At 42.7% G+C, this 18,486-nt stretch overlaps 1 protein-coding gene across 2 annotated transcripts in view; it reads left to right on the top strand.

The window, feature by feature from the left end:
* The window catches only part of LOC139540880 (polyamine-transporting ATPase 13A3-like), a 69,846-nt gene that overhangs the window by 8,416 nt on the left and 42,944 nt on the right, over positions 1-18,486 (top strand). For both annotated transcript variants that reach the window (XM_071344905.1, XM_071344904.1), the window contains exon 2: positions 10,721-10,801. The gene's annotated coding sequence lies outside the window, so the exon portion shown is untranslated. The remainder of the gene's footprint in view (positions 1-10,720; positions 10,802-18,486) is intronic.

Genomic DNA, 18,486 nt, shown 5'->3' with positions numbered 1-18,486 from the left:
TCTGGTTAGGATATGTACGTGCAGTGCATTCGGAAAGTATTCAGACCCCTTGACTTTTTCCACATTTTGTTATGTTACAGCCTTATTCTAAAATGATTATTTTTTTAAAATACAATCTACACACTATCAAATGTATTAAAAATAAACATACCTTATTTCATAGTTTTGATGTCTTCATTATTATTATACAATGTAAAAATAGAACAAACCCTTGAATGAGTAGGTATTCTAAAACTGTTGACCGGTAGGTAGTGTATGGTCACTGTGATGAATAAGTAACTAAACTGCCTTTGAGGAATAAAATGCTATCTACTAGCACGTATTTCTTTTTATTTTCTTTGATCAGGAGCATCTTGGAGGTAAGTCTTTGTTAATAGATTAGTTTGGTTGTCAGCTTTTATTTTAAGACTTGACAGTCTCCTCTTGGTTTCCTCATGAATGTGCCAACTGCAGAAGAAATATTGAGGCTCTTCAGCATCATGTTTTGCCATTCCATTTTTGGGATGAATTGATTAGGATAATTAAACATTTCAGATGTGAAGATAAGTACCTCGTTACTTTTTCTGTATCTTGCTGCAGTGTTCACTATCACAGTACAGTTAGAGCCCCTCTTTCTGACCTTGCCCTGTTGACCACTGAACTCTGCTGTCTGGAAAGCTCAATTTAGTACAGGGTGTTCCTGCCAAACTGGAGATTTGGAGGTGGTTATGGAGGGCTTGAGAAGCGCGGCACCAATCTCCCCCAGGCCTTTGAACCGAAACCTGGGTACTTTTCACAGGTGAGCTCAAAGACTGGTCTGTAACAGGTCTGCCCATGTTGATCCGGAGTTGGGGCGAGAAATATCCTGACATGGTGCAAGTCCCTTCAGTAGCCCGGCACTGTTTGCACTCCAAGCCCACGGGCCGCGGCACATAGAGGGAGGCCTTTCTAGTCCCTGCCCTGCGGTTTACCTCCCAAGGCCAAGACAAACCAGCAACCCCCATCACTGAAAGCGTAATGAAGTGCTTTAGATTAAAATAGAAACAAATGTGAAATTTTGTGCAACGGAGTGAACCAGAGAATCAAGTTTTTCTGCCGAAATGGGGAGTCCGAACTGGTACCCTCGAAGACTGAACATCATTGACGTGAAATGGCACGCTGAAATGATATCTAGTGAAATCATTCACTAAACCTTAACTAAATCTTGTAATGAATAATGTGGAAATTGAGCAAGTTGAGGAGACTAAACTGCTTGGAGTAACCCTGGATTGTAAACTGTCATGGTCAAAACATATTGATACAACAGTAGCTAAGATGGAGAGAAGTCCCTATTCTTGTCGCACCTGGACTACTGTTCAGTCGTTTGGTCAGGTGCCATAAAGAGGGACTGAGGAATTGCAATTGGCTCACAACAGGGAAGCACAGCTGGCCCTTGGATGTACACAGAGAGCTAACATTAATAATATGCATGTCAATCTATCCTGGCTCAAAGTGGAGGAGAGATTGACTGTATCACTACTTGTATTTGTGACATTGACATGTTGAATGCACCGAGCTGTCTGTTCGAACTATTGTCACACAGCTCGGACACCCATGCATACCCCACAAGACATGCCACCAGTCTCTTCAGTGCCCAAGTCCAGAACAGACTATGGGAGGCACACAGTACTAAATAGAGCCATGAGTACATGGAACTCTATTCCACATCAAGTAACTCATGCCAGCAGTAAATTTCTTATTAAAAAAACAGATAAAAATACAGCTTATGGAACAGCGGGGACTGTGAAGCAACGCAAGCATAGACAAATGCATACAAACACACGATTACATACACACATGTACGCATGGATTTTGTGTTAACGGTCAAATCAAAGTTTATTGGCCACATACATATGGTTAGCAGATGTTAATGCGTGTGTAGCGAAATGCTTGTGCTTCTAGTTCTGACCATGCGGTTATATCTAACAAGTAATCTAACAATTTCACAACTACTACCTTATACACACAAGTGTAAGGAATGAATAAGAGTATGTACATAAATATATGGATGAGCGATGGCCGAACGGCATAGGCAAGATGCAGTAGATGGTATAGAGTACGGTATATACATATGAGATGAGTAATGTAGGGTATGTAAACATTATATAAAGTGGCATTGTTTAATGTGACTAGTGATACATTTATTACATCCAATTTTTTATTACTCAAGTGGCTAGAGATTTGAGTCAGTATGTTGGCAGCAGCCACTCAATGTTAGTGATGGCTGTTTAACAGTCTGATGGCCTTGATAAGCTGTTTTTCAGTCTCTCGGTCCCAACTTTTATGCACCTGTACTGACCTCGCCTTCTGGATGATAGCAGGGTGAACAGGCAGTGGCTCGGGTGGTTGTTGTCCTTGATGATCTTTATGGGCTTCCTGTGACATCGGGTGGTGTAGGTGTCTTGGAGGGCAGGTACTTTGCCCCCGGTGATGTGTTGTGCAGACCTCACTACTAGAGGTCGACCGATTTATGATTTTTCAACGCCAATACCGATTATTGGAGGACAAAAAAACCTGATAGCAATTAATCGGCCGATTTTCTTAAAAAAAAAAAAAAGAAATGTATGTATATATATTTTTTTAAATATTTATATTTGTAATAATGACAATTACAACAATACTGAATGAACAATGAACACTTTTATTTTAACTTAATATAACGCATAAATACAATCAATTTAGTCTCAAATAAATAATGAAACGTGTTCAATTTGGTTTAAATAATGCAAGTACAAAGTGTTGGAGAAGAAAGTAAAAGTACAATATGTGCCATGTAAAAAAAGCTACTGTTTAAGTTCCTTGCTCAGAAAATGAGAACATATGAATGCTGGTGGTTCCTTTTAACATGAGTCTTCAATATTCCCAGGTAAGAAGTTTTAGGTTGTAGTTATTATAGGACTATTTCTCTCTCTACCGTTTATTTCATATACCTTTGACTATTGGATGTTCTAATAGGTACTTTAGTATTGCCAGCCTAATCTGGGGAGTTGATAGGTTTGAAGTCATAAACGGCGCAATGCTTGAAGCATTGCGAAGAGCTGCTGGCAAACGCTGTGAAGTGCTGTTTGAATGAATGCTTATGAGCCTGCTGCTGCCTACCACCGCTCAGTCAGACTGCTCTATCAAATCATAGACTTAATTATAATATAATAACACACAGAAATACGAGCCTTAGGTCAATATGGTCAAATCCGGAAACTATTATTTCGAAAACAAAACGTTTATTCTTTCAGTGAAATATGGAACCATTCTGTATTTTATCTAACGGGTGGCATCCATAAGTCTAAATATTGCTGTTACATTGCACAACCTTCAATGTTATGTCATAATTACGTAAGATTCTGGCAAATTAGTTCGCAACGAGCCAGACAGCCCCAACTGCTGCATATTCCCTGACTCTGTTTCACAGAACGCAAGAGTGACACAATTTCCCTAGTTAAAAGAAATTCATGTTAGCAGGCAATATTAACTAAATATGCAGGTTTAAAAATATATACTTGTGTATTGATTTTAAGAAAGGCGTTGATGTTTTATGGTTCGGTACACATTGGTGCAATGACAGTGCTTTTTTCGCGAATGCGCTTGTTAAATCACCAGTTTGGCGAAGTAGGATGTGATTCAGGCACCGCATCGATTATATGCAACGCAGGACAAGCTAGGTAAACTAGGAATATCATCAACCATGTGTAATTAACTAGTGACTGTTAAGATAGTTTTTTATAAGATGTGTTTAATGCTAGCTAGCACCTTACCGTGGCTCCTTGCTGCACTCACATAACAGGTAGTCAGTCTCCTCGTGGAGTGCAATGTAATCGGCCATGATCGGTGTCCAAAAATTCCGATTACCGAGTGTTATGAAAACTTGAAATCGGCCCTAATTATTCGGCCATTCCAATTAATCGGTCGACCTCTACTCACTACCCTTTGGAGAGCCTTGCGGTTGTGGGCGGAGCAGTTGCCGTACCAGGCGGTGACACAGCCCGACAGGATGCTCTCGATTGTGCATCTGTAGAAGTTTGTGAGTGCTTTTGGTGACAAGCCGAATTTCTTCAGCCTCCTGAGGTTGAAGAGGTGCTGCTGTGCCTTCTTCACCACGATGTCTGTGTGGGTGGACCATTTCAGTTTGTCTGATGTGTACGCCGAGGAACTTAAAACTTTCCACCTTCTCCACTACTGACCCGTCGATGTGGATAGGGGAGTGCTCCCTCTGCTGTTTGCTGAAGTCCACAACCATCTCCTTTTGTTTTGTTGACGTTGAGTGTGAGGTTGTTTTCCTGACACCACACTCTGAGGGACCTCCCCTCCTCCCTGTAGGCTGTCTCGTTGTTGTTGGTAATCAAGCCTACCACTGTAGTGTCGTCTGCAAACTTGATGATTGAGTTGGAGGTGTGCATGGCCACGCAGTCATGGGTGAACAAGGAGTACAGGAGAGGGCTGAGAATGCACCCTTGTGGGGCCCCGGTGTTGAGGATCAGCGGTGTGGAGATGTTGTTTCCTACACTCACCACCTGAGGGCGTCCCGTCAAAGTCCAGGCCCCAGTTGCAGAGGGCGGGGTCGGGGCAGTAAGCAAATTGGAGTGGGTCTAGGGTGTCAGGTAGGGTGGAGGTGATATGATCCTTGACTTGTCTCTCAAAGCACTTCATGTTGACGGAAGTGAGAGCTACGGGGCGATAGTCGTTTAGCTCATTTACCTTAGCTTTCTTGGGAACAGGAACAATGGTGGCCCTCTTGAAGCATGTGGGAACAGCAGACTGGGATAGGGATTGATTGAATATGTCCGTAAACACACCAGCCAGCTGGTCTGCGCATGCTCTGAGGACACGGCTAGGGATGCCGTCTGGGCCGGCAGCCTTGCGATGGTTAACACGTTTAAATGTTTTACTCACAATTGCTGCGGTGAAGGAGAGTCCCCGGGTTTTGGTAGCGGGCCGTGTCGGTGGCACTATTGTCCTCAAAGCGAGCGAAGAAGTTTAGTTTATCTGGCAGCAAGACATCAGGGTCTGCGACTGGGCTGGTTTTCTTTTTGTAGTTCGTGATTGACTGTAGACCCTGCCACATTCCTCTCGTGTCTGAGCCGTTGAATTGCGACTCTACTTTGTCTCTATACTGATGCTTAGCTTGTTTGATTGCCTTGCGTAGGGAATAGCTACACTGTATTCAGTCATGTTTCCGGTCGCCTTGCCCTGATTTAAAAGCAGTGGTTTGCGCTTTCAATTTTGCACAAATGCTGCCATCAATCCACTGTTTCTGGTTGGGGAAGGTTGTAATAGTTGCTGTTGGTACAACATCAACGATGCACTTGCTAATAAACTTGCTCACCGTATTCATCAATGTTGTTCGACGCTATCCGGAACATATCCCAGTCAACGTGATCGAAGCAATCTTGATGCGTGGAATCAGATTGGTCGGACCAGCGTTGAACAGACCTGAGCACGGGCATTTCCTGTTTTAGTTTCTGTCTATAGGCTGGGAGCAACAAAATGGAGTCGTGGTCAGATTTGCCAAAAAGAGGGCGAGGGATGGCTTTGTATGCATCGCGGAAGTTAGAGTAACAATGATCCAGAATTTTCCCAGCCCGGGTCGCGCATTCGATATGTGGTAGCAGAGGCCTGAGGGCACACACTTAATATGTTGTGAAATCTGTTATGAATGTATTGCAGTGTTTTAAAAAAATGTATAACTACGTTAACTTTGCTGGATCCCAGGAAGAGTAGCTGCTGCCGGGGATCCATAATAAATACGAATCTCAAAAAACTAAAAGCATACTTTTTGGGACAAATCACTCGCTCAACGCTAAACCTTGTTTTAGATCTATTACTGAATAATGTGGCTATTGAGCAAGTTGAGGAGACTAAACTGCTGGGTATAACCCTAGATAGCAAGCTTTCATGGTCAAAACCTATAGACTCAATGGTTGCTAAAATGGGGAGAAGTCGGTCCATAATAAAGCGCTGCTCTACCTTAACAGCACTATCAACAAGGCAGGTCCTACATTTCCTAGTGTTGTCACACCTGGACTACTGCCCAGCTATGTTGTTATGTGCAGCAAAGAAGGACGTTGGTAAATTTGCAGTTGGTCCAAAACAGCGCAGCACGTATCGCACTTAGATGTACGCGGATGGAATGTGTCAGTAACATGCATGTCAGTCTCTCCTGGCTCAAAGTTGAGGAGAGATTGACTGCATCACTATTGGTCTTTGTGTGAGCTATTGTTTTTGAAGGTACCGAACTCTGTGCAAGCAATTGGTACACAGTTCGGACACTCATCTGGTACAACACAAGACGGGCAACCAGAGTTCTCCTCACAGTCCTCAGGTCCAGAACAGAGGCTGGGAAACAAACCGTTTTAAATAAAGCCATGAATACATGTAACTCTCTGCCACCCCAGGTAGCTCAAGCTAGCAGAAAACCATTTTTTTTTTAAAACTGAAAATAATATTTACTTAGAAAAGACCCAGCTATTTTATTAATCTTGTATTGCACTGTACTATGTATTAGACCTAGATATTGTATATGTACTGGTATTTAGGCTGTGTGATGTTTTAAATGTATGTGTTTGTCCTTGACTAATAATGTTCTGCACTATGCATTATTTCATGTGGACCCCAGGAAGAGAAGCTGATGCTTTTGCAGTGTAAGGGATCCTAATAAATACCAATATTTATTGGTCCTCACAGGTATACTAGTGCTAGAAATTGCCAGGGACCTTGCGATACGATATTATCACTTAGGTACCAATACGATATCTATTGCGATTCTCACAGTTCTATATGTATTGCGATTTGATACTGTGATTTTATTGCAATTCTAAGTTCCAAACATATTGCTCACCATATTTCTGCTGCAGAGAGACGAGCCATGAGAACTAGTTTTGATCATTTGCGGAAATAAAAGTGCTGAAAACAAATTTGTCTCCCTATTTGAAAAGATGGAGAACAAGCTATGAAGGAAAATACATACATGCATACATACATATCACTGGGGTCAAGGTTCCCGCCATCCAGGACCTCTATATCAGGCGGTGTCAGGAAGGCCCTAAAAATTGTCAAAGACTCCAGCCACCCTAATTATAGACTGTTTTTTCTGCTACCGCAAGGCAAGCGGTACCGGAGCGCCAAGTCTAGGTCCAAAAGGCTTCTTAACAGCTTCTACCCCCAAGCCATAAGACTCCTGAACAGCTAATCAAAGGGCTACCCAGACCCCTCTTTTACGCTACTGCTACTCTCTGTTTATTATCTATGCATGGTCACTTTAACTCTATCTACAAGTACATATTACCTCTTACCTCGACTAACCGGTGCCCCTGCACATTGACTCTGTACCGGTACCCCCTGTATATAGCCTCGCTTGTTATTTTACTGCTGCTGTTTAATTATTTGTTTTATTTTCTTTTACTTATCTATTTTTTACTTAACACGTTTTTTCTTAATTTAAAGCATTGTTGGTTAATGGCTTGTAAGTAAGCATTTCACTGTACGGTCTACACATGTTGTGTTAGGCAAATGTGACAAATACAATTTTGATTTGATAACAGTATTGTTTTTTTTCTTCCCTTCCACCACTAATGTATACTCACTAAGGCCAGTGGGTTTTTATAACTGTTGCATATGGACATTGACTTTGTGTGGACCTCCTTCCACTTTGAAGTCCTTATCCAGCATGTTTCTCTTTGAAAGGCACTTAGCTGGAGATCTTGCTAGTTAGTTCAGGATCAGAGGGAAGTCATGACATCCTTCTTCTTTGTATTACGACATTCATAAAGAGGGCCTCGGTTTGTTTCGAGCTAGTGCCAACGAGTAGCCTATGCTTGCCATGCCGAGGTCTATTCAGTGCCAAAAAGCATCTCTTATGTAAAAAATATTGCTTAATCTCTCGAAGGGTGTTATCAGCCGTTTTTCCCAGGCTGTAGGGCCATGCCACGGCTAATCCAGGAGCATGTGCCCTGACTTAGGGCTCCACGGCCGTTTGATCTCTACATTTTGTTTTTCTCTCCTCCATCAGTCCCTCTCTCTCTCGGCCTCCGGAGCTAGCCTACACGCATTTTATCTAGGGCTCTCCTTAACCTCCCTATCTGATTTCATCTCTTGTTCCCCCCCCCCCCCTCTCCCTTCTGGTCGGTGGATGAATGCCATCTCTAACGTCAGCTCCGTGGTCTTGTCTGTTATGAGATAACGTTTGTGCGGTCTCCACTCAGGATGACTTGAGTCCCTCATCTTGACGCTGTGATTTTGGTAATAGCGGTCTCTGAGATTGAGTGAGGCTTGACTGACTACTGCTTTGACTATCGCTTAGAGTTAGGGACTCCTACCGCAGCTTAAGGTGAGTTTGACTGGGTGAGTCATGTTTTGACAGGTTGGGATTGAACCGAACGCTGCTCATAAAATAAATGGCAAGGAGCTCTTTATTTGCCGTTTGTAAAAAGCTTTGGTTTTATTAACACATTCCTGCCATTTTGTATTGGTTGTACAAACCTCTTTTTACTTCACCTCTAGCAAACTTGGGTATTTTTTCACTTGTGTATAATCAATTCACTTCAATTCAACTTTATTTGCATCTGTTTAACAAATGAATGCTCATTTGAATGAATCTAATACCACAAAATGTACAGCCGAGAGGGACACATGAATCTCAGCCATGGTTTACAGTGCCATGTCTGGTACATGGCTCAGCAGAAGCTCTATCAGGAGGGGGGGGGGGGGTTCACACGCACTAGAACAAAAGCAGATGCAGGGGGTCCAGGGTCCTGACCTGAGAGCAGAGGAGGGGCAGGTGAACATGGACTAAGCCCAAGGCCACTGGCGGGGGTGATATACGACTGGATGTCAGCACGGCCGGGAACAAAGCCCAGCAACAATGCACTGTGAGTAGGAGGGGAAGTGATAAAGAAAGCATATTGAGCTGAGAGCACGACTGCAACAAACACTTTTCCTCCGAATTCTTCCATGAATTATGACAGCCCGTCATTAGGTCATGGGTTATTGTTAGCTTTTCTCTCCCAGTGTCCAAGAACAGGCGAGGGGGGGAAAAAAGAGAAGGACCGGAGTCTGTCTCATCCAAATTGCTGAGTTACAGGTTTTTGAAGGCGTGTTTATCCTGAAGGTCGAGTCTTTCATTCAGGTTGTTGTGAAACGTATGCGGTCAGTCAACTATGTGGGTGGCTGAATTGCTGCTGCTGCAGAAGGCTTCCTTGATTTCAAAGAGATTGCTCAACCTCCACCGTCACAACTGTTTTCATCCTGAGAGCAAACTTGCTCTGTGACATTTAAGAGAAACGTGTTAAAGTTGAAACAAACCTGCTACTCACTAATGCTTAGTTTTTTCCAGTGGACCCTGGAACATGTCTTTTGATAGTTGGTTTCAACCCCAGAGATTAGGCCAATTCCATTTTATATTACTGTCAATTTAGGGCTCATGGACAAAATTACAGTTAAGAAATGACCCACAGGTACACTACAGGGTCAGTCTGTATGCTCTAGGCAGAAAGGTCAGTTGATGTCTTTTTTGTGTGACTGATTGGCTGTGTTGTCTCCCATTTCACAGGTTAGAGTGGTTTGGTTTTGTGGGTAGCGCCTGGAGAAGTGGGTGGGTCCCCTCCTTCAGTATCCGAGTGAACTCTCATCTTGTGGTCTCTTCTTGCCTCCAGGCTGGGAAATGTGTCATCGGGTGTTCCAATTATACGGCAGCATCTTCTCTGAAGGCCTTCCATGTGTTTGATCAGGTGCTTTGTGAGACCTGGTGAACCGTATTCCAGGACAGGCCTGAGGAATGTCACACATATTTGTGTTATAACATTGCCCCAGACAGCTTTGTGAACTGATTTCACTCAGAACATTGTTATTAGAAAACCAAGCTTTTTTTGAGCCCCTTGTAGAAAGGGCTTCTTGAAGTACGGCTACAAACTGCCTGTGGGACTGTGTGATTATTGGCCTGTTATACAACATTGACAGTGGTGCAGGTTTGTCGTGATGTGCGGAAGTCGCTTAACCTTAACCCTGCCTGCCTACCAGTCTCACATTTTAACAGGATAAAGGTTGGCACTGGCAAATTCTTATTCTTCTCTCCACGCCGCATGTGGCGGGGCCAACTGTGGTCAAATGATGGCCTTGTTCTCGTTCTCTACATAGCATAACCACGAACCAGAGACGATGCTAGGTAATCAAATGAAGACCAACAATGCAGGGTTTACCCGGCTGTGGAGAAGTCTAATAATATCTGCAGTCATATCTGACTGAGCCTACCAGGGTTCTGAACAGTAGCGTAGCTCACAAATAAATGAAGGTTCTGTCAACCATGATGGTTCCTGCTGCGACTCTTTGAGCATTCAGAAACCGATTGCACATTTTCAAGAGTGTAATGACAAGTGTTATTTTTACTTTGACAATTGACAAGAATCTGAATCCAGGGATGTCTCAAACCTAAACTTACAAAATGACTGTCAAAATGCTCAACATTGTTCCTTCTGTTTTCAGTCTAAAATCTCTTGTTTGACACAGTTCTTGAACAGGTCAACAGGTCTACATGCATACAGCTATACATGCATACAACAGGTCAAACGTTTCAATGTTCCCAACTACTCATGCTATCAGCCAGTTGCGCTATAGTCCCTCCTGGGTGTGCATATACGTGGTAAGATTTTAGAGAAAGGGTTCAGGGCCTTTGGTTGAAGTGTCTAATGATGGTTCTCTCCTGTCTGTCTCCCAGGGGTCCAGGTTTGTGTCGTGAGAGGGAGAGCTACAGAGGGGAGGAGGAACGTCTGGGGGCGTCGCAGCTCGGGTTCTCAAGGTAACACCTGGATTTCTTCTGATATCTGTCATGGCTCTCTAGAGTATGTGTGCCTGTCTGTCTGGCCATTAAGGCTCTGTGTAAATCTGTCTGACCATTGAGACTTTAGTTATGTCACTCTGTTTGTACAACTCCCCCCACACTCTCACCTACCCACTCTGAAGTTATACAGTGCCTTCAGAAAGTATTCATAAGCCTTTTTCCACACACACAAGCCTGAATTAAAATGGATTCATGTTGAGATTTTATGTCACTGGCCAACACACAATGCCCCATAATGTCAAAGTGGAATTTGTTTTTAGTATGTGTATGAATAAAAAAAATGAAAAGCTGAAATGTCTTGAGTCAATAAGTATTCAACCCCTTTATTAAACCTAAATAAGTTCAGGAGTAAACGAGTCACATAAATTGCATGGACTCACTCTGTGTGCAGTAATGGTGTTTAACATAATTTTTTTATTACTACCTCCTCTCTGACCCCGCACATACAATAATCTGTAAGGTCCCTCAGTCGAGTCGTGAATTTCAAACACCAATTCAACCACAAAGACCAGGGAGGTTTTCCAACCCCTCACAAAGAAAGGCGATGAGTGGGTAAAAAATAGATAAATGGCAGACAATAGAAAGAAAATATGCACAGTTTCCACCAAATGGACTTTCCACCACAAAATCAGTGCGTGATGACGTAGTGCACGGAAAATGTACTTTTTCGCTTAAGTTTTTGTGTACTAAATACGAAACTAAAGTTCAATGTGTGTCCATTTGCCTTTTCAACTCTACTGATAGTTTTGTCTAAAAAAACGATTGCGTTAAATAGCAAATGTGCTGATTCTGGTCTTGGCACCTGCGCTCTAGCCAACAGCTTGCAGATACAGTGCGGTGGGCTGTGCGGTTTGTCTAATCTACAAGAGATTATTATGGATAAGAGCGAGAATATTTTTTGGGGTCAAACGGCAGTCCAGCATCGATCATGTCACCAGATTAAGACCCTCGATATTTATTGGAAAGGAGCATCAAGTTCATCACCGTGCACTTTCACCCCCCTGTGATGTTCATCACTTATTTCATCTGTAGCCTAATAAACTGCATGGTTTACCGAGTTGTAGTGGGAGGTCCACACACCATATATTTGTGTTACTCCAAATTTACTTTGATATGGTTATTATATCAATTATTTGCGCATGAAGGCATTTCCACAGCCATTTCAACATAATACATTTTACAGATACAAAAAGATCCCACCATGTCAAACGAACACCAAAACTTCCTGTTTCCATCACCGCTGTCGTGATTATTAGGTTTTAATACAATATGACTTTACTCGCATAAAAACTGAGGATGGATACATGGTTATTGAATATCCCTTTGAGCATGGTGAAGTTATTAATTACACTTTTGATGGGTGTATCAATACACCCAGTCAAAACAAAGATACAGGCGTCCTTCCTAACTCAGTTTCTGGATTGGAAGGGAACCGCTCAGGGATTTCACCATGAGGCCAATGGGGGCTTTAAAACAGTTTAATGGCTGTGATAGGAGCAAACTGAGGATGGATCAACAACATTGTAGTTACTCCACAATATTAACCTAAATGTTAGTGAAAAGGAAGCCTGTACAGAATAAAAATATTCCATAATGTGCATCCTGTTAGCAATAAGGCACTAAAGTAAAACTGCAAAGAATGTGGTAAAGAAATGAACTTTGTGTCCTGAATACAAAGTGTTATCTTTGGGGAAAACACAACACATCACAGAGTACCACTGTTCATATTTTCAAGCATGGTGGTGGCTACAGTATGTCATTGGCAAGGACTAGGTTGTCATCGGCAAGGACTAGGGAGTTTAGAATAATAATAAAAAACAGAATGGAGCTAAGCACAGGCTAAGTCCTAGAGGAAAGCCTGGTTGTCTGCTTTCCAACACACTGGGAGACAAGGGGAGGTCACAGTTCATTCTGTACACTTGTTTACATGGCTGACTTACTGCAAATTGAGAAATTATATGACTAAACTCAACAGAAAGAAGAAACCTTAATGCATCCAAGATCAATGATATAAAGAATGCATATTTTTGGGGGGAGTACTTTAAATTAAATTATGGGCAGAAAAATGAATTCAACTCCATCTTTGTTGAATCAGATGGCTTATTCATCACAACCATGATGTTGCCAATTATTTACATTTCTTAATTGGCAAAGTGGGCAAACTTAGGCAGTAAATGCCAATAACAAACAGTTAGCCATTGAACTCATGCATAAAAACATAATAATGAAAGAAAAGCATTGCAAGTTTGAAATTTGTAAAGTTAGTGTGGGAGAGGTGATTGAAAAATGATTGACCAATAATGACAAACCTCATGGCATTGACAACTGAGGATGGTAGCTGACTCTCTAGCCACTCCTTTATGTCATATATTTAATCTGAGCCTAGAGGAAAGTCTTTGTTCTCAGGCCTTGAGGGATGCTAAAGTCATTCCGCTACTCAAGAGTGGTAAAGCGGCATTTACTGTTTCTAACGGAAGACCTATCAGCTTGCTTACAGATCTCAGCGATCTGTTGGAAAAATTGTTTGACCAAATACAATGCTACTATTCTGTAAACAAATTAAGACTTTTAGCCTGCTTAGAGAGACAAATGAATGATAATTGGTTGAAAGAAATTGATAATACGAAGATTGGGAGCTGTACTGTTATATTTCAGTGCAGCCTTTGATATTATTGACCATAATCTGTTATGTTAACTTATGTTTTATGGCTTTTCAACATCTGACATATCGTGGATTCAGCGCTATCTGATAGAACTGAGGGTTTTCTTTCATGGAAGCTCATTTTATGTCAAACATGTAAAGTGTGTTGTACCGCAGGGCAGCTCTCTAGGCCCTCTGCTATTTTCAATTTTTACCAATGACCTGCCACTGACATTAAACAAAGCATGTGTGTCCATGTATGCTGACGATTCAACCATTTATGCATCAGCAACCACAGCTAATGAAGTCACTGAAACCCTTAAATAGTTGCAGTCTACTTTGGAATGGGTAGCCAGTAATAAACTGGTTCTGAACATTTCTAAAACTAAGACCATTGTATTTGGTATAAATCATTCCCGAAGTTCTAGACTTCAGTGGAATCTGGTAATGAATGGTGTGGCTGTTGAGCAAGGAGGCAATTACTTGGTGTTACCTTAGATTGTAAACTGTCATGGTCAAAATATATCGATTCAATGGTTGTAAAGATGGTGAGAGGTCTGTCCGTAATAGAGATGCTCTGCTTTTTTGACGCCACACTCCACAAAGCAAGTCCTGCAGGCTCTAGTTTTATCTTATTTTGATTATTGTCAAGTGTTGCAAAGAATGACTTAGTTAAGCTGCAGCAGGCCCAGAGCAGTAATCAGAGGGCTAATATTAATACTATGCATGCCAGTCTCTCTTGCCTAAGAGTTGTGGAAAGACTGATGCGTCACTTGTTTTTATAAGAAACATTGTATCGGAGATTCCGTAATGTTTGCATAGTCAACTTACACGCGGGCACTGACACACACACTTACCCCACCAGACATGCCACCATGGGTCTTTTCAGTCCCCAGGTTCAGAACAAATTCAAGTAAACGTACAGTATTAAACAGAGCCATGAGTGCATGGAACTCCCTTCCATCTTATATAGCGCAAGTGAACAGCAAATCTGGTTTAAAAAAACACATAAAGCAACACCTCTCCCCCATGTGACCTACAGTGGGGAGAAGAAGTATTTGAAACACTGCCGATTTTGCAGGTTTTCCTACTTACAAAGCATGTAGAGGTCTGTAATTTTTATCATAGGTACACTTCAACTGTGAGAGGCGGAATCTTAAACAAAAATCCAGAAAATCACATTGTATGATTTTTAAGTAATTAATTTGCATTTTATTGCATGACATAAGTATTTGATACATCCGAAAAGCAGAACTTAATATTTGGTACAGAAGCCTTTGTTTGCAATTACAGAGATCATACGTTTCCTGTAGTTCTTGACCAGGTTTGCACACACTGCAGCAGGGATTTTGGCCCACTCCTCCATACAGATCTTCTCCAGATCCTTCAGGTTTCGGGGCTGTCGCTGGGCAATACGGACTTTCAGCTCCCTCCAAAGATTTTCTATTGGGTTCAGGTCTGGAGACTGGCTAGGCCACTCCAGGACCTTGAGATGCTTCTTACGGAGCCACTCCTTAGTTGCCCTGGCTGTGTGTTTCAGGTTGTTGTCATGCTGGAAGACCCAGCCACGACCCATCTTCAATGCTTTTACTGAGGGAAGGAGGTTGTTGGCCAAGATCTCGCGATACATGGCCCCATCCATCCTCCCCTCAATACGGTGCAGTCGTCCTGTCCCCTTTGCAGAAAAGCATCCCCAAAGAATGATGTTTCCACGTCCAGGCTTCACGGTTGGGATGGTGTTCTTGGGGTTGTACTCATCCTTCTTCTTCCTCCAAACACGGCGAGTGGAGTTTAGACCAAAAAGCTCTATTTTTGTCTCATCAGACCACATGACCTTCTCCCATTCCTCCTCTGGATCATCCAGATGGTCATTGGCAATTTTCAGACGGGCCTGGACATGCGCTGGCTTGAGCAGGGGGACCTTGCGTGCACTGCAGGATTTTAATCTATGACGGCGTAGTGTGTTACTAATGGTTTACTTTGAGACTGTGGTCCCAGCTCTCTTCAGGTCATTGACCAGGTCCTGCCGTGTAGTTCTGGGCTAATCCCTCACCTTCCTCATGATCATTGATGCCCCACGAGGTGAGATCTTGCATGGAGCCCCAGACCGAGGGTGATTGACCGTCATCTTGAACTTCTTCCATTTTCTAATAATTGCGCCAACAGTTGTTGCCTTCTCACCAAGCTGCTTGCCTATTGTCCTGTAGCCCATCCCAGCCTTGTGCAGGTCTACAATTTTATCCCTGATGTCCTTACACAGCTCTCTGGTCTTGGCCATTGTGGAGAGGTTGGAGTCTGTTTGATTGAGTGTGTGGACAGGTGTCTTTTATACAGGTAACGAGTTCAAACAGGTGCAGTTAATACAGGTAATGAGTGGAGAACAGGAGGGCTTCTTAAAGAAAAACTAACAGGTCTGTGAGAGCCGGAATTCTTACTGGTTGGTAGGTGATCAAATACTTATGTCATGCAATAAAATGCAAATTAATTACTTAAAAATCATACAATGTGATTTTCTGGATTTTTGTTTTAGATTCCATCTCTCACAGTTGAAGTGTACCTATGATAAAAAAATTACAGACCTCTACATGTTTTGTAAGTAGGAAAACCTGCAAAATTGGCAGTGTATCAAATACTTGTTCTCCCCACTGTATTTGTTTATGTACTGACATGTATGTGTAACTGAGGTGCGCACACACACGTTTTTAAATGTATGTAAATTGTGAAGTCTTTTACAAGATTAAATCATGACATGAGTGTTTGATTCTTATTAAAGAGATGGTCCGGACAGGCTAGGCCTACTTCAGCGAACTCACAAGCACACCCCCGTAAAAGCACCCGTCAATGAAAGCCGCTAGCGTATGTCATACACAAGCAAATATTTCTCCTTTCTACTTTGTGCATGACAAGTCTTTTTCCAACAATTGTTTACAGAGATTATTTCACTTATAATATACTGTATCACAATTCCAGTGGGTCAGAGTTTACATACACTAAGTTGACTGTGCCTTTAAACAGCTTGGAAAATTCCAGAAAATTGTCATGGCTTTAAAAGCTTCAGATAGGCTAATTGACATCATTTGAGTCAATTGGAGGTGTACTTGTGGATGTATTTCAAGGCCTACCTTCAAACTCAGTGCCTCGTTGCTTGACATCATGGGAAAATCAAAAGAAATCAGCCAAGACCTCAGAAAAAAAATTGTAGACCTCCACAAGTCGGGTTCATCCTTGGGAGCAATTTCCAAACGCCTGTAGGTACCACGTTCATCTGTACAAACAATAGTACGCAAGTATAAACACCGTGGAACCACGCAGCCGTCATACCGCTCAGGAAGGAGACACGTTCTGTCTCCTAGAGATGAACGTACATTGGTGCGAAAAGTGCAAATCAATCCCAGAACGACAGCAAAGGACCTTGTGAAGATGCTGGAGGAAACGGGTACAAAAGTATCTATATCCACAGTAAAACGAGTCCTATATTGATATAACCTGAAAGGCTGCTCAGCAAGGAAAAAGCCACTGCTCCAAAACAGCCATAAAAAAGCCAGACTACGGTTTGCAACTGCACATGGGGACAAAGATCGTACCTTTTGGAGAAATGTCCTCTGGTCTGATGAAACAAAAATAGAATTGTTTGGCCATAATGACCATCATTGTGTTTGGAGGAAAAAGGGAGAGGCTTGCAAGCCGAAGAACACCATCCCAACCATGAATCACGGGGGTGGAAGCATCATGTTGTGGGGGTGCTTTGCTGCAGGAGAGACTGGTGCGCTTCACAAAATAGATGAAAAAAAAAAAATTATGTGGATATATTGAAGCAACATCTCAAGACATCAGTCAGGAAGTTAAAGCTTGGTCGCAAATGGGTCTTCCAAATGGACAATGACCCCAAGCAACTTCTTGTGGAAGGCTACCCAAAACGTTTGACCCAAGATAAACAATTTAAAGGCAATGCTACCAAATACTTATTGAGTGTATGTAAACTTCTGACCCACTGGGAATGTGATGAAAGAAATAAAAGCTGAAATAAATCTCTCTCAACTATTATTCTGACATTTCACATTCTTAAAATAGTGGCGATCCTAACTGACCTAAGACGGGGCATTTTTACTAGGATTAAATGTCAGGAATTGTGAAACTGAGGTTAAATGTATTTGGCTAAGGTGTATGTAAACTTGCACCTTCAACTGTACAAGGTATCTGGACACTGCTTCAAATTAGTGGATTCAGCTATTTCAGCCACACCCTTTGCTGACAGGTGTATATAATTGAGCACACAGCCATGCACTCTCCATAGACAAACGTTGGCAGTATAATAGCCTATTGAAGAGTTCAGTGACTTTCAACATGGCAACGTCATAAGATGCCACCTTTCCAACAAGTCAGTTTGTCAATTTCTGCCTTGCTAGAGCTGCCCCGGTCAACTGAAAGTGCTGTTCTTGTAAAGTGGAAACATCTAGGAGCAACAATGGCTTAGCTGCGAAGTGGTAGCTCACAGAACGGGACCGCTGAAGCGCATAAAAATCATCTGTCCCCCGGGTGGCGCAGTGGTCTAGGGCACTGTATCGCAGTGCTAGCTGCGCCACCAGAGTCTCTGGGTTCGCGCCCAGGCTCTGTCGCAGCCGGCCGCGACCGGGAGGTCCGTGGGGAGACGCATAATTGGCATAGCGTCGTCCGGGTTAGGGAGGGTTTGGCCGGTAGGGATATCCTTGTCTCATCGCGCTCCAGCGACTCCTGTGGCGGGCCGGGCGCAGTGCGCGCTAACCAAGGGGGCCAGGTACACGGTGTTTCCTCCGACACATTGGTGCGGCTGGCTTCCGGGTTGGAGGCGCGCTGTGTTAAGCAGTGCGGCTTGGTTGGGTTGTGCTTCGGAGAACGCATGGCTTTCGACCTTCGTCTCTCCCGAGCCCGTACGGGAGTTGTAGCGATGAGACAAGATAGTAATTACTAGCGATTGGATACTACGAAAAAAAATAATTTAACAAAAAAAAATCATCTGTCCTCG

Source organism: Salvelinus alpinus, chromosome 16, assembly GCF_045679555.1.
Source record: "Salvelinus alpinus chromosome 16, SLU_Salpinus.1, whole genome shotgun sequence".
Classification (NCBI taxonomy): Eukaryota; Metazoa; Chordata; class Actinopteri; order Salmoniformes; family Salmonidae; genus Salvelinus; species Salvelinus alpinus.
The sequence above is the reverse complement of the archived record's forward strand: the minus strand, read 5'-3'. Positions and strand labels throughout refer to the sequence as shown.